Source organism: Salvelinus sp. IW2-2015, unplaced genomic scaffold (assembly GCF_002910315.2).
Source record: "Salvelinus sp. IW2-2015 unplaced genomic scaffold, ASM291031v2 Un_scaffold2866, whole genome shotgun sequence".
Taxonomy (NCBI): Eukaryota; Metazoa; Chordata; class Actinopteri; order Salmoniformes; family Salmonidae; genus Salvelinus; species Salvelinus sp. IW2-2015.
Window position 1 is genome coordinate 1 of NW_019944166.1, and position 16,993 is coordinate 16,993.

At 45.4% G+C, this 16,993-nt stretch overlaps 1 long non-coding RNA gene across 1 annotated transcript in view; it reads right to left on the reverse strand.

Moving 5' to 3' along the window:
• Nucleotides 1-5,093: 5,093 nt before the first annotated feature.
• LOC112074887 (uncharacterized) overlaps nt 5,094-16,993 on the reverse strand; it is a 24,338-nt gene continuing 12,438 nt past the window's right edge. Inside the window, exons 2-3 of the long non-coding RNA XR_011477166.1 lie at nt 5,726-5,844; nt 5,094-5,220 (exon numbers count right to left, since the gene is read on the reverse strand). This is a non-coding gene — a long non-coding RNA (uncharacterized lncRNA). The remainder of the gene's footprint in view (nt 5,221-5,725; nt 5,845-16,993) is intronic.

Sequence of the window (16,993 nt, forward strand, 5' to 3'; positions counted from 1 at the left end):
GTGGTGTGTGTGTGTGTGTGTGTGTGTGTGTGTGTGTGTGGTGTGTGTGTGTGTGTGTGTGTGTGGTGGTGGTGTGTGTGTGTGTGTGTGTGTGTTGGTATGGGCAAGCAGCAGGATAGGCTGTGCCAAATCAACATCTGCTACAACTGAACGTGGTTGGGTCAGAACTGGGCTACAAGCTGTTTACCTGGTCTGCAACTCCTCACGCCAAGTAAGACGCACTAAACCCTCAGTTTAGGAGGTTACACCTGACTCCATGGGTTAGTTAGGGGTTACTGCCTGATACATGGGTTAGTTAGGGGTTCACCTGACTCGAGGGTTTAGTAGAGGTTACACCTGACTCGTTGGTTAGGTTAAGGGGTTCACCTGACTCGTTGGGTTTACGTTAGGGGTTACACTGACTCCATGGGTTTAGTTAGGGGTACACCTGACTTCGCATGGGTTAGTTGGGTTACTCCTGACTCCATGGGTTTAGTTAGGGGTTCACCTGACTCGATGCGGTTAGTTAGAGTTACACCTGACTCGTTGGGTTGTTAGGGGTACACCTGACTCGATGGGTTCGTTAGGGGTTACACCTGACTCGTTGGGTTAGTTAGCGGGTTACACCTGACTCGTTAGGCTTAGTTAGAGGTTACACTGACTCGATGGGTTTAGTTGAGGGGTTAATCCCTGACTCCATGGTGTTTGGGGTACGGGTTACTGACTCAGGGTTAGTTAAGGGGTTAACATTACTCGATTGCGGTTAGTTAGAGGTTACACCTGACTCGATGGGTTAGTTACGGGGTTAACCTGAACTCAATGGGTTAGTTAAGGGGTTAACCTGACTCGTTGGGTTAGTTTTAGGGGTTGACCTGCACTCATGGGTTAGTTAGAGGTTAGCACCTGGACTCGTTGGGTTAAGTTAGGGGGTACATCCTGACTCGAGGGTTAGTTAGGGGTTCCACCCTGACTCCGTCTGGGTTGTTAGGGGTTACACGATGGGTATGTAAGTTCACTGCTAGGGTTAGTTAGGGTTCAACTGACTCCGAGGGTTTAGTTAGGGGTTCACCGACTGCATGGGTTAGTTAGGGTTACATCCATGGTAGAGACACTACTCGATGGGTTAGTTAGAGGTTACACCTGACTCGATGGGGTTAGTTAGGGGTTTACAACCTGACTCGATGGGGTTTTAGTTAGGGGTTTACACCTGAGACTCGTTGGGTTAGTTAAGGGGTTACACCTGACTCGTTTGGGGATTAGTTTAGAGGTTAACATTGATCGTTTGGTTTAGTTAGGGGTTTACACGCTGCTCGTTGGGTTAGTTAGGGGTTACACCTGTCTCGTTGGGTTAGTTAGGGGTTACACCTGACTCGTTGGGTTAGGTAGGGGTTAACCTGATCCGATAGGGTTGTTTTTAGGGGTTACCCTGATCGATGGGTTTAGTTAGGCGGTTACACCTGATGTTGGGTAGTTAGAACGTTACACTGACTCGTTGGGGTTAGTTTAGGGGTTACCTGACTTCCTGGGTTAGTTAGGGGTTACACCTGACTGTTGGGTTAGTTGGGGTTACACCTGACTGATGGGATTAGTTAGGGGTTACACTGATCGATGGGTTATGTTAGGGGTTACCTGACTCGTTGTGGTTACGTTAGAGGTTACACCTGGACTCGTTGGGTTAGTTAGAGGTTACACGGCTGACTCGATGGTTAGTTAGGGGTTTAGTACTGCCGTCGTTGGGTGTCGTTAGAGGGGTTCACCTGATCGATGGGTTAGGTTAGGGGTTACACCTGACTCGATGGGTTAGTTAGGGGTTACACCTGATCGCGTGGGTTAAGTTAGCAAGGTTACACCTGACTCGTTGGATTAGTTAGGGGTTCACCTGACTCCATGGGTTAGTTAGGGGTTTACTCCTGACTCATGGTTAGTTAGTAGGGTTACACCTGACTCATTTGGGTTAGTTAGAGGTTACCTGATCGTATGGGTTTTAGTTAGGGGGTTACACATGATCGTTGGTTAGTTAGGGGTTACACCAGACCTCGTGGGTTTAGTTAGGGTTACACCTGACTCGTTAGGGTTAGATTTAGGGGTTACACATTGACTCGAATCGTGGTTAGTAGTGGTTAACCTGACTTCCAGTGGGGTTAGTTAGGGGTTACACCTGAATCCATGGGTTTAGTTAGGGGTTACCCTGACTCGGATGTAGTTAAGGGGTTAACTGATCTGTATTGGTTACACCTGACTGGTATGGCCTGATCTGGGTTAGTTAGGGGGTTACACCTGCTCAGTGGGTTAGTTAGCGGTTACACTGACTCGTTGGCTTAGTTAGGGGTTACACTGAACTCGATGGGTTAGTTAGGGGTTACCCTGACTCGTTGGGTTTGTTAGGGGTTACACCTGACTCATGGGTTAGTTTAGGGGTTACACATGACTCGTTGGTTAGTTAGAGGTTCGACACCTGACCTGTTGGGTTTAGTTCGGAGGTTAACGACCGTTGGGTATTAGTGGTACCGAGTGGGTTAGTTGGGGTTACAACTATCGTGGGTACGTGGTTACATGACTGTGTGTTATTAGGGGTTACACACCTGACTCCAGTGAGGTTAAGTTAGGGGGTTACACCTATACTCGATGGGTTGGTTAGAGGTTTACACTGACTCGATGGGTTAGTTAGGGGTTACACCTGACCTCGATGGGTTAGCTTAGGGGTTACACGCGTGACTCGTTGGGTTAGTTAGGGGTTACAACCTGACTCGTTGGGTTTAGGTTAAGAGGTTCACTGTGACTGTTGGGTAGTTAGGGGTTACACCTGACTCTTGGGTTAGTTAGGGGTTACACCTGTCTCGTGGGTTAATTAGGGGTACACCTGACTCGTTGGGTTACGTTAGGGGTTACACGCTACCGACTGGGTTAGTTAGGGGTTACACCTGACTCGATGGGTTAGGTTAGGGGTTACACCTGACTCGTTGGGTTAGTTAGACGTTACAACCTGACTCGTTGGGTTAGTTAGGGGTACAACCTGACTTCCATGGGTTACGTTAGGGGTTACACCTGACTCGTTGGGCTTAGTTAGGGGTTACACGCTGACTCGATGGGTAGTTAGGGGTTACACCCTGACTCGAGTGGGTAGTTAGGGGTTACACCTGACTCGTTGGGTTAGTTTAGAGGTTACACCTGACTCGTTGGGTTAGTTAGAGGTTACACTGACTCGATGGGGTTAGTTAGGGGTTACACCTGACTCGTTGGGTTAGTTAGGGGTTACACCTGACTCGATGGGATTTAGTTAGGGAGTTACAACCATGACTCGGATGGGTTAGTTAGGGGTTACAACCTGAACTCGCTGGGCGTTAGTTCGAGGTTATCACCTGAACTCGTTGGGTTGTAGGGGTTACACCTGACTCCTTCGGGTTTTAGTTAGCCGGGTTACACCTGACTCGTTTGGGTTAAGTTAGAGGTTAGCACCTGACTCGTTGGGGTTAGTTAGAAGTTTAACCTGACTCGATGGGATTAGTTAGGGGTTACACCTGACTCGTTGGGTTAGTTAGGGGTTACACCGTGTGACTGATGGGATTCAAGTTAGGGGTTACCCTGAGTCGTTGGGTTTAGTTAGGGGGTTACAGCTCTGATCCATGGGTTAGTTAGGAGGTTATCACCTGACTCGTTGGGTTTGTTTTAAGGGGGTTACACCTGACTCGATGGGTTTAGTTAGGGGTTACAACCCTGACTCGTTGGGTTAAGTTAGGGGTTACCCTGACGTCGCATGGGTTAGTTAGGGGGTTACAACCTGACTCGATGGGTTAGTTAGGGTTACACCTGACGTCGTTGGGTTAAGTTAGGGGTTACACCTGCCTCGTTGGTTAGTTAGAGGTTACACCTGATCGTGTGGGTTTGTTAGGGTTACCCTGACTTCGATGGGTTAGTTAGGGGGTTACACCTGACTCGTTGGGGTTAGTGTTTAGGGGTTACACCTGACTCCATGGGTTTATTAGGGGTTACACCTGACTCGTTGGTTTAGTTAGAGGTTACACCTGACTCGTTGGGTTTAGTTAGGGGTTACACCTGACTCGTGGTTAGTTAGGGGTGGTTACACGCTGACGTCGTTGGGTTAGTTTGTAAGGGGTTACACCTGACTCGATGGGCTTAAGTTAGGGGTTTACACCTGACTCGTTGTGCTTATTTAGGGGGTTATCGACTCTGGACTCGTGGGTTATGGTTTAGAGGGTTAGCACCTGACTCGAGTTGTTGGTTAGGGTTACCAGCCTACTCCGATGGTGGGTTAGGTGTAGGGGTTTACACCTGTCTGTTGGTTAGTTGGGGTACACTGAACTCCGATCGGGTTTGTTTAGGTGGTTTACACTCCTGGTCGATGGGTTAGTTAGGGGTTACACTGACTCGAAGATGGGTTACGTTAGGGGGTCACCTGACTCGTTGGGTTATTTGTGGGGTTACAGCGCCTGGACTGTCCATGTGGGTTAGGGTGTAGGGGCTGTACACCTGACGTGCGGTGGGTTTAGTAGGGGGTTACTGCAGTGACTCGTGTGGGTATTAGTTAGGGGTTACACCGTGCTGCGTTGGGTGTTAGTTTAGGTAGGGTTTACAGGTTCCGATACGTTGGGGTAGGGTTAGCAGGTTACACCTGACGGCGATGGGTTAGTTAGTGGTTACCATGCGCCTTGACTCGTTGGGTTAGGGTTAGGGGTTACACCGTGACTCTCGCCAGGTGGGTTGTAGTTAGGGGGTTACACCTGACTCGTTGGGTTAGTTAGAGGTTACAGGCCTTGATCGGTTGGGTTAGGTTAGGGGTGTATGCACTGACTGCGGTTCGGGTTATGTTTAGGGGTTACACCTGACTCGGTTGGGTAGTGTTTAGTTAGGGGTTAACCTGACTCGATTGGGTTTATGTTGCGGGTTACACCATTGACTGTTGGTGTTTAGGTTGTATACACACACACACACACACACACACACACACACACACACACACACACACACACACACAGATCAGATGGCGCCCGATAAACATGGCAGCCTTGTTATTAAGTTAACAATGAGTTACACGTTTTTAAATGGACGTTTCCCCCTATTTCCTGACTGTGGTTTGATCTGCTGCCTACCTGTGTGTAGTGGGTGCAGACCGGGCCGGAACATCTGAAGGGGCAATAGGGGTCACATTCCTGGGGGTAAGGGAAGGAATAGTCCTTCACCTCATCATACCAGGCCTGCACATGGGAAGTAGGGGGACGTGGCCTGGACACAGACATACACTGATAGATGTAACTTTTACAAGAACAGGTTTATGTTTCAAACGGCACCCTATTCCCTATATAGTGCACTACTTTAGACCAGCGCCCTATGGCACCCTATTCCCTATATAGTGCACTACTTTAGACCAGAGCCCTATGGAACCCTATTCCCTATATAGTGCACTACTTTAGACCAGAGCCCTATGGAACCCTATTCTCTAAATATTGTGCACTACTTTAGCCCAGAACCCTATTCCCTATATAGTGCACTACTTTTGTACAGAGCCAATAGGGAATAGGGTGCCATTTGGGACTTTGATTGTTCTCACAGAAATACATTTGTTTTGTGTTTCATTTCTCAATACAAACATACATTATAATATACTGTAAATATGTCTTTATGGGGATGAAATGTTGATTCTGTCAAATGCAAATACAGCAAACATCAATCTCACGTTTAAACCGTTCACTGATCAATCAATAAATCATTAAATCATGTCCGTGTTTACCATCCCCAGTGAGCTCCCAGGTTCTGTCCTATCTGGAGAAGCAGACCAGCCGGACCGTGTTCCCAAAGACAAGTCTCAGCCCACTCCTCTGCTGTACGCTCCAACTCTGTATCCCACACCTGCAGAGAGAGAGAGAGACAAGACAGGACACTGTTTACGACACGCAGCCCAGTTCTGATCTGCTTTCCACTAATTGGTCTTTTGACCAAACACATCAGATCATTTCACATCAGATCTTTTTCAGAGTTGATCTGATCTGATACTGATGACAACGTAACTATACTATAGAGTACTGTACACTCAAGCCAACAAAACAACAGTATGCTCCTACTCTGTATCCCACACCTGGACAGAGAGAGAGGTATCATATTGTAAACACATTAGAAGAGAGGAGATTCTCTAACACATTCCTTCTAATGTGTTAGAGAATCTCCTATCTTCTAATGTGTTAGAGAATCTCCTCTCTTCTAATGTGTTAGAGAATCTCCTATCTTCTAATGATTAGGAAATCTCTCCTCTTCAATTGTTAGAGAAATCTCCTCTCTTCTAATGTGTTAAGAATCTCCTCATCTTCTAATGTGTTAGAGAATCTCCTATCTTCTAATGTGTTAAGAGTTAACTGTCAAATCTCCTATCTTCTAATGTGTTAGAGAATCTCCTCTCTTCTCTATGTGTTAGAGAATCCTCTATCTTCTTAATGTGTAGAGAACCTCCTCTCTTCTAATGTGTTTAGAGAATCTCCTCCCTTCTAATGTGTTAGAGAATCTCCTATCTTCTAATGTGTAGAGAATCTCCTATCTTCTAATGTGTTAGAGAATCTCCTCTCTCTAATGTGTTAGAGAATCTCCTCCCTTCTAATGTGTTAGAGAATCTCCTTTCTTCTAAGTGTTAGAGAACTCCTCCCTTTCATTTGTTTAGAGAATCTCCTCTCTTCTAATGTGTTAGAGAATCCTTCTTCTAATGTGTTAGAGAATCTCCTCTCTTCTAATGTGTTAGAGAATCTCCTCCTTCTAATGTGTTAGAGAATCTCCCCTCTTAATGTTTAAGAATCTCCTCCTTCAATGTGTTAGAGAATCTCCCTTCTTCTAATGTGTTAGAGAATCTCCTCTCTTCTAAGTGTGTTAGAGAATCTCCTCTTCTAAGTGTTGAGATCTTCCTCTCTTCTAATGTGTTTAGAAATCTCTCTTTCTAATTGTGTTAGAGAATCTCTCCTTCTAATGTGTTAGAGAATTTCCTATTCTAATGTGTTGAGAATCTCCTCTCTTTATTGTTAGAAGACTCCTCTCTTCTAAGGTTGAGAATCCTCCTTTCCCTTCTAAGTGTGTTAGAGAATCTTCCTATCTTCTAATGTTTAGAGAATCTCCTCTCTTCTTAAGTGTAAGAATCTCCTCTCTTCGAATGTGTTAGAGAATCTCTCTACCTTCTAATGTGTTAGAGAATCTCCTATCTTCTAATGTGTAGAGAATCTCTTCTCTTCAATGTGTTAGAGAATCTCCTACCCTTCTAATGTGTTAGAGAATCTCCTCTCTTCTAATGTGTTAGAGAATCTCCTCTCTTCTAATGTGTTAGAGAATCTCCTCCCTTCTAATGTGTTAGAGAATCACCTCTCTTCTAATGTGTTAGAGAATTCCGTAACACATTAGAATCCCTTTCTTAAGGCGGAACCCCTTTACCCCTCAAATATTTAACTTTCATACATTCACAAGTGCAATACATCAAATTAAAGCTTAACTACTTGTTAAATCTAGCCATCGTGTCCGATTTCAAAAAGGCTTTACAGCGAAAGCACACCATACGATTATGTTAGGTCAGTGCCTAGTCACAAAAAACATACGGCCATTTTCCAGCCAAAAAGAGGAGTCACAAAAAGCAGAAATAGAGATAAAATGAATCACTAACCTTTGATGATCTTCATCAGATGGCACTAATAGAACTTCATGTTACACAATAAATGTATGTTTTGTTCGATAAAGTTCATATTTATATCCAAAAATCTCAGTTTACATTGGCAAGTTATGTTCAGTAATGTTGTGCCTCGAAAACATCCGGCAAATTTGCAGAGAGCCACATCAATTTACAGAAATACTCATCATAAACTTTGATAGAAGATACAAGTAATACACATAGAATTAATGAAATACTTCTCCTTAATGCAACCGCTGTGTCAGATTTCAAAAAAGGTTTACGGAAAAAGCAAACCATGCAATAATTTGAGTACAGCGCTAAGCCACAAAAATAAGCCATACAGATACCCGCCATGTTGTGGAGTCAACAGAAGTCAGAAATAGCATTATAAATATTCATTTACCTTTGATGATCTTCATCAGAATGCACTCCCAAGAATCCCAGTTCCACAATAAATGTTCGTTTTGTTCAATGAAGTCCATATTTTTGTCCAAATACCTCCTTTTTGTTAGCGCGTTTAATTCAGCCATCGAAATTCACAAGGCGCGGACAAGTCCAGACGAAAGTCCAGATGAAAAGTCAAAAAAGTTATACTACAGTTCGTAGAAACATGTCAAACGATGTATAGAATCAATCTTTAGGATGTTTTTATCATAAATCTTCAATAATGTTTCAACCGGAMAATTCCTTTGTCTTTAGAAATGAAAAGGAACGCAGCTCGCTCTAGCGGCCGCAGGCGTGACTTAGCTCATGGCACTCTGTGGGACCACTGGTTCAAACAGCTCTTATTCACTCCACCTTCACAGTAGAAGCCTGAAACAAGGTTCTAAAGACTGTTGACATGTAGTGGAAGCCTTAGGAAGTGCAATATGACCCCATTGACACTGTATATTCGATAGGCAAAGACTTGAAAACCTACAAACCTCAGATTTCCCACTTCCTGGTTGGATTGTTCTCAGGTTTTTGCCTGCCATATGAGTTCTGTTATACTCACAGACATCATTCAAACTGTTTTAGAAACTTCAGAGTGTTTTCTATCAACATCTACTAATAATATGCATATCCTAGCATCTGGGCCTGAGTAACAGGTAGTTTACTCTGGGCACGCTTTTCATCCGAACGTGAAAATACTGCCCCCTATCCCAAACAGGTTTTAAGCAATGCCTTCCATATGTCTCGTGAGGGTCTAGTGATGGGTCTAGAGAGGGGTGTAGATAGGGGTCTAGAGAGGGGACTAGAGAGGGAACTAGAGAGGGGTCTAGAGAGCGGACTAGAGAGGGGTCTAGAGAGGGGTCTAGAGAGGGGTCTAGAGAGGGGTCTAGAGAGGGGACTAGAGAGGGGACTGGACATGGGTCTAGAGAGGGGTGTAGATAGGGGTCAACTAGAGAGGGGTCTAGAGAGGGGTCTAGAGAGGGGACTAGAGAGGGGGTCTAGAGAGGGAACTAGAGAGGGGGTCTAGAGAGGGGACTAGAGAGGGGACTAGAAGAGGGGACTAGAGAGGGACTAGAGAGGGGTCTAGAGAGGGGACTAGAGAGGGGACTAGAGAGGGGACTAGAGAGGGGACTAGAGGGGGACTAGAGAGGGGACTAGAGAGGGGACTAGCGATTGGTCTCAGCCCAACTCTCTTTCAGTTTGCCCTTGTCTGCTATGTTCTGCGTTTTGAAAGTCTCTGGTCAGAAGCAAAAACTACCAGGTTCCATTTCTGTGGTTTTGTGGGGAATGTAGAAAACAGGTATTCATCTAACTGCTACATTGACCTACATTCTGGTACTTTGACAATTTATTTTTAAACACATGAAGTTGTAATTATTTTAGAGTAATATCTTTACTTCAAACGCACATATGTATGTGTGTGCGTGTGTGTGTGTGTGTGGTGTGTGTGTGTGTGTGTGTGTGTGTGTGTGTGTGTGTGTGTGTGTGGTGTGTGTGTGTGTGTGTGTGTGTGTGTGTGTGTGTGTGTGTGTGTAAAGCTGGCTGAAGGTTTCAGACCTTAAACATTTCACACATTCAGCTCTGGAAGTCCCACAGCACAGCCATCACTACACCTGCTGTAAATCTACACCAATACCAGCCAATCACTAAAACCTCTGCTGTCAATTACACCAATACCAGCCATCATAAACCCTGCTGTAAATCTACACCAATACAAGCCATCACTAAACCCTGCTGTAAATCTACACCAATACCAGCCATCACTAAACCTGCTGTAAATCTACACCAATACCAGCCATCACTAAACCCTGCTGTAAATCTACACGCAATACCAGCCATCACTAACCCTGCTATAATCTACACCAATACCAGCCATCACTAAACCCTGCTGTAAATCTACACCAATACCAGCCATCACCAAACCCTGCTGTAAATCTACACCAATACCAGCCATCTACTAATCCCTGCTGTAAATCTACACAATACCAGCCATCACTAACCCCTGCTATAAATCTACACCAATACCAGCCATCACTAACTGCTAAATCTACACCAATACCAGCCATCACTAAACCTGCTATAAATCAACACAATACCAGCCATCACTATGCCCTGCTGTAAATCTACACCAATACCAGCGCATCAACTAAACCCTGCTATAAAACACACCATACCAGCCATCACTAACCCCTGCCAATAAATCTACACGCAAATACTCAGCCATCACTAACACCCTGCTGTAAATCTACACCAATACCAGCCATCACTAACTCTGCTGTAAATCTACACCAATACCAGCCATCACTAACCCCTTATAAACCAATACCAGCCATCACTAACCCCTGCTGTAAATGCTACACCAATAACCAGCCATCACTAAACCCTGCTTATAAATCTACACCAATACCAGCCATCACTAACCCTGCTGTAATTCTACACCAATACCAGCCATCAATAAACCCTGCTGTAAATCTAACACCAATACCAGCCATCACTAAACCCTGCTATTAAATCTACACCATACATGCCTCACTACAACCCTGCTGTCAAATCTACACAATACCACGCATCACTAAACCCTGCTATAAATCTACACCAATACCAGCCATCACTAACCCTGCTGTAATCACACCAATACCAGCTCATACTAACCCTGCTGTAAATCTACACCAATACCAGCCATCACTAACTCCTGCTGTAAATCTACACCAATACCAGCCATCACTAACCCTGCTATAAATTCCACAATACCAGCCTCACTAACCCTGCTATAAACTCTACACCAATACCAGCCATCACTAACCCTGCTATAATCTACACCAATACCAGCCATCACTAACCCCTGCTTAAAATCTACACCAATACGCAGTCATGCATCAACCCCTTGCTATAAATCTACACCAATACCAGCCATCACTAACCCTGCTAAATCTACACCAATACAGCCATCACTAACCCCTGCTGTAAATTACACCAATACCAGCCATCACTAACCCTCTGTCTGTAAATCTAAACCAATACCAGCCATCACTAACCCCTGCTATAAACACATACCAGCCAATCACTGAACCCCTGCTGTAAATCTACACCAATACCCAGCATCACTAACCCCTGCTATAAATCTACACCAATCCAGCCATCACTAACCCTGCTGTAAATCTACACCAATACCAGCATTCACTAAACCCTGCTGTAAATCTACACCAATACCAGCCATCACTAACCCCTGCTGTAAATCTACACCAATACAGCCATCACTAAACCCTGCTGTAAACTATACCAATACCAGCCATCACTACCCTGCTTGTAAATCTACACCAATACCAGCCATCACTAACCCCTGCTGTAAATCTACACAATACCAGCCATCACTAGACCCCTGCGTAAATCTACACCAATACAGCCATCACTAACCCCTGCTGTAAATCCACACACAATACCAGCCATCACTAACCCCTGCTGTAATCTACACCAATACCAGCCATCACTAAACCTGCTGTCTACACCAATACACCCTACAACCCCTGCTAAATCTACACCAATCCCGCATCACTAACCCCTGCTGTAAATCTACACAATACCAGCCATCACTAACCCCTGCTAGAATATCTACACAATACCAGCCATCCACTAACCCCTGCTGTAAAATCTACACCAATACCAGCCATCACTACCCCTGCTAGTAAATCTACACCACAATACCAGCCATCACTAACCCCTGCTATAAATCTACACCAATACCAGCCATCACTAACTCCTGCTGTAAATCTACACCAATACCAGCCATCACTAACCCCTGCTGTTAATCTACACCAATACCAGCCATCACTAACCCCTGCTATAAATCTACACCAATACCAGCCATCACTAACCCCTTGCTGTAAATCTACACCAATACCAGCCATCACTAACCCCTGCTGTAAATCTACACCAATAGCAGCCATCACTAACCCCTGCTGTAAATCTACACCAATACCAGACATCACTAAACCCTGCTATAAATCTACACCAATACCAGGCTCTGAAATATGTCCTTCCCTCAATCACGTCTCCCCAGAAACAACCTCTGTTCTCCACATTAGTCCTGAGTGTAACACCTGCCCAGCAACAGTAACTAACAGGAAGTCTGGTGGGGCTGGATTAACTCTGTTACATAGCAGAACGTTGAAGACTCGGGAAAAATACATCTCAAATGTCACCCTTTTCCCTTTATAACGGACTACTTTAGACCAGAGCCCTATGGCACCCTATTCCCTATATAGTGCACTACGTTTGACCAGTGTCCATAGGGAATAGGTTGCCATTTGCGATGTACACTCTGGCTTGTTTGGTAATATAGCGAAGGTGAATCCATGTTGGGTAGCTGAGGACACTATAGTTACAGGAGGAGGAGAGTTGGACGATTATATCGGGGGAAATTATGTTGAAATAAACATTGTGAGGGCTGTTGTCTGCCTGCGGCGCCTGTGACTTCCTACTGCCTATACAGAGCACTGTTTATGACCAGAGCTCATACCATTTGGGACGCAGACCCAGAGTTGGCATGACGAAAAGATGGGAAGAGAAGAGATGAGATGATCACAGCAAAAAGTGATGCACGATATACAGTACATAGTAACACAGGACACAGTACACAGTACACAGTACACAGTACTCAGTAACACAGTACACAGTACTCAGTAACACAGTACACAGTACACAGTAACACAGTACACAGTAACACAGTACACAGTACACAGTAACACAGTACACAGTACTCAGTAACACAGTACACAGTACACAGTAACATAATAACACAGTAAATAGTAACACAGTACATAGTACACAGTAACACAGTACACAGTACACAGTAACACAGTACACAGTACACAGTAACACAGTACACAGTAACACAGTACACAGTAACATAGTAACACAGTAAATAGTAACACAGTACACAGTACACAGTACACAGTAACACAGTACACAGTAACATAGTAACACAGTACACAGTAACATAGTACACAGTACACAGTAACACAGTACACAGTAACATAGTAACACAGTAAATAGTAACACAGTACACAGTACACAGTAACACAGTAACACAGTACACAGTAACACAGTATACAGTACACAGCACATTGCAACACAGTACACAGTACATAGTACAGAGTAACACAGTACATAGTACACAGTAACACAGTATGCAGTACATAGTACAGAGTAACACAGTATACAGTACATAGTAACACAGTACACAGTACACAGTAACACAGTATGCAGTACATAGTACAGAGTAACACAGTATACAGTACATAGTAACACAGTACACAGTACACAGTACACAGTACATAGTACATAGTAACACAGTACACAGTACACAGTACACAGTAACACAGTACACAGTAACATAGTAACACAGTAAATAGTAACACAGTACACAGTACACAGTAACACAGTAACACAGTATGCAGTACATAGTACAGAGTAACACAGTACACAGTACATAGTAACACAGTATACAGTACACAGCACATTGCAACACAGTACACAGTACATTGCAACACAGTACATAGTACAGAGTAACACAGTACACAGTACATAGTAACACAGTATACAGTACACAGCACATTGCAACACAGTACACAGTACATAGTACAGAGTAACACAGTACATAGTACATCGTAACACAGTACATAGTACATCGTAACACAGTACATAGTAACACAGTACATAGTAACACAGTACATAGTAACACAGTACATCGTAACCCAGTACATATTACATAGTAACACAGTACATAGTAACACAGTATACAGTACACAGTACACAGTACACAGCAACACAGTAACACAGTACATAGTACATAGTAACACAGTAACAAGCAGTAACATAGTAACACAGTAACACAGTAACACAGCAACACTGTAACAAGCAGTAACAGAGTAACACAGTAACACAGCAACACTGTAACAAGCAGTAACAGAGTAACAGTACCAAGAACAGGTCATGGTAGAAATAGTTGTAGTAACTCTGCTCCGCGGTCCTGGAATTCTCTCCTGAACATTTTAACATTTGATGATCTAGTCATGTAACACTTGGTAAATATCAGCTGACCACACACCTGCAGTAGGGGGTTTGGGGATCTGAACCCTGGGCCAACAGGCCCCAGACCACACACCTGCAGCAGGGGGTATGGGGTTCTGAACCCTGGGCCAACAGGCCCCAGACCACACACCTAATACTGCAGCAGGGGGTTTTTGGGGTTCTGAACCTGGGCAACAGGCCCAGAAACACACGCTGCAGCGGGGTTTGGGTTTTGAACCCTGGGCCACAGGCCCAGACCACACACCTGCAGCAGGGGGTTTGGGGTTCGAACCCTTGGCAACAGGCCGAGAACACACACTGCAGCAGGGGGTTTGGGGTTCTGACCTGGGCCAACGGCCAGACCACACACCTGCAGCAGGGGTTTGGGGTTCTGAAACCTGGGCCAACAGCCTAGACCAACACCTGCAGCAGGGGGTATGGGGTTCGAACCCTGGCCCAGGCCCAGACACACACTGAGCAGGGGGTTTGGGGTTCTGAACCTGGCAACAGGCCAGACACATACCTGCAGCAGGGGGTTTGGTCTTGAACCTGGGCAACAGGCCCCAGAACACACACCTGCAGCAGGGGTTTGGGGTTCTGAACCCCTGGGCCAACAGGCCAGAACACACACCGCAGCAGGGGGTTTGGGGTTTGGAACCACGGGCACAGGCCCAACACAAACCTGCAGCAGGGGGTATGGGTTCTGAGACCTGGGCACCAGGCCCCAGAACACACTGCAGCAGGGGGTTGGGGTTCTGAACCTGGCCAACAGCCCGCCCAGAACACACTCAGCAGGGGTTTGGGGTTCTGATCCTGGCAAGGCCCCAGACACACTTCTACTGGACTCATAAGAAGACTCTTTTCCTGCTCTAGGCTTTCAGCACAGCACTTTTCATTTTTACTTAAAGCTTTCTTCTATTTTGAATTATTTTTGTGGGGTCATCTGGTGTGTGTGTGTGGGGAAGCATTATATCAGGGAGACATTGTGGTCCTTCTGTGAAGGTATCAGTCTATCAGGGAGGCATTGTGTCTCTGTGAAGGGGACCAGTCTATCAGAGCTGTTCTTGGAGGGACAGTTGTAGGGAGATCTGTGTTGAGGGGACCAGTCTATTAGAGAGGCATTGTGTTGTCTGTGAAGGGGACCAGTATCAGGGAGGCATTTGTCCTCGTGAAAGGGGACCAGTTCTATCAGGGAGGCATTGTGATCTCTGTGAAGGGGACTAGTGTATCAGGGATTGCTGTGTCTCTGTGAAGGGTACACGATCTAATCAGGGAGGCATTGTGTTATCTGTGAAGGGGACCAGTTTATCAGAGAGGCATTGTGTTTCTGTGAAGGGGACCAGTCTACCAGGGAAGAATTGTGTGGAGCTCCTCACCAGTGAATGGGTCTTTTATGTTGTCAGTGTATATAGACAGGGACTGCTGATTTGAATGCGTGTGTGTGCGTGTGCGTGTGCTGTGCGTGGTGTGCGTGTCTACATGTTTTCCATGTTGCAGCAGGCGGTGGACCTGTCCTCTCAGATTCAGTGTGTGCGTGTGTGGGTGCTTGCATGTGTGTGTGTGCACAGAGCAGATAGGGTAAACTTCTTTGTGAGTTCAGTTTCCTGTCTAGAGTAAATTGTCTGGAGAGAGCAGCGAGAGAGGAAGCGGGGGAGAAAACAGCTCACATGCCAAGAGCTGAGCAAAGAATTAGTCCCTCATCCAGTTGGTCTCTGGGCACTATACCCCTCGTTCTACTAACCCACTGAAGCTCAGTCCTCATACAGCTGGTCCTGGGGCTGAGTTACTAACCTGTTTCTACTAACACACTGAAGCCTCAGTCCCATCCCAGCTGGTCCTCGGGGCTGAGTTCACAAACCTGTTCTACTCAACACACTGAAGCCTCAGTCCGCGCTCATGCAGCTGGTCCTGGGGCTGAGTTCATACCTGTTTTCATAACCTCACTGAAGCCTCAGTCTCATCCAGCTGGTCCTGCGGGCTGAGTTCAATACCTGTTTACTAACACACTGAGCCTCAGTCCCCTCACCAGCTGGTCCTGGGGTGAGTTAACTAACCTGTTCTACTACACCACTGAAGCCTCAGTCCTCTCTTCATCCAGCTGTCTCGGGTGAGTTCACTACCTGTTACTACCACTGAACGCTCAGTCCCCTCATCCAGCTGGTCCTGGGCTGAGTCACTAACCTGTTCTACAAGCAAGCACTGACCTCAGTCCCTCATCCTAGCTGGTCCTGGCTCTGAGTTCACTACCTGTTCTATCTAACAACACTGAAGCTCATCCCTCTATCCAGCTTGTTCCTGGGCCTGAGTTCACTAATCTGTCTACCTAACACACTGACCTCAGTACCCTCATCCAAGCTGGTCTGGACTGAGTTCACTAACCTGTTCTACTAACGACAACTAAGACTAGCCGTCCTCATTCCAGCTGTCCTGGTGAGTTTCACGACCTGTTCTGACTTTAACACACTGAAGCATCAGACCAGAACATCCAATCAATCAGAATAACCAATACTTAAACACAGTCAAAACAAAGAACTACTATTACTAATGTGAAGACAAGCACTAAGCAAATGCATGCTATTGGCCTACAGAATGTACACACGTGGAGAACTATTTGACATAATACTGATGCAAAACCTGTGAGAAAACCTTGACAAAGTACAGGGGCTCAGTGAGCACCAGACTCGCATTGAGACGGTAGACACAGGAAAAGCTGGCCTCCCTGTAGTGGAAGACTGTGTACCATGCACAACAAGAATCAGACGAACTGCGATTACTAAAATGTTAAAAATTGCAAACAATTAGTGTTTTCGAGAGATGGTGAGGTGTTATAGAGGAGAGAGTAAGGTGATATAGAGAGAGATG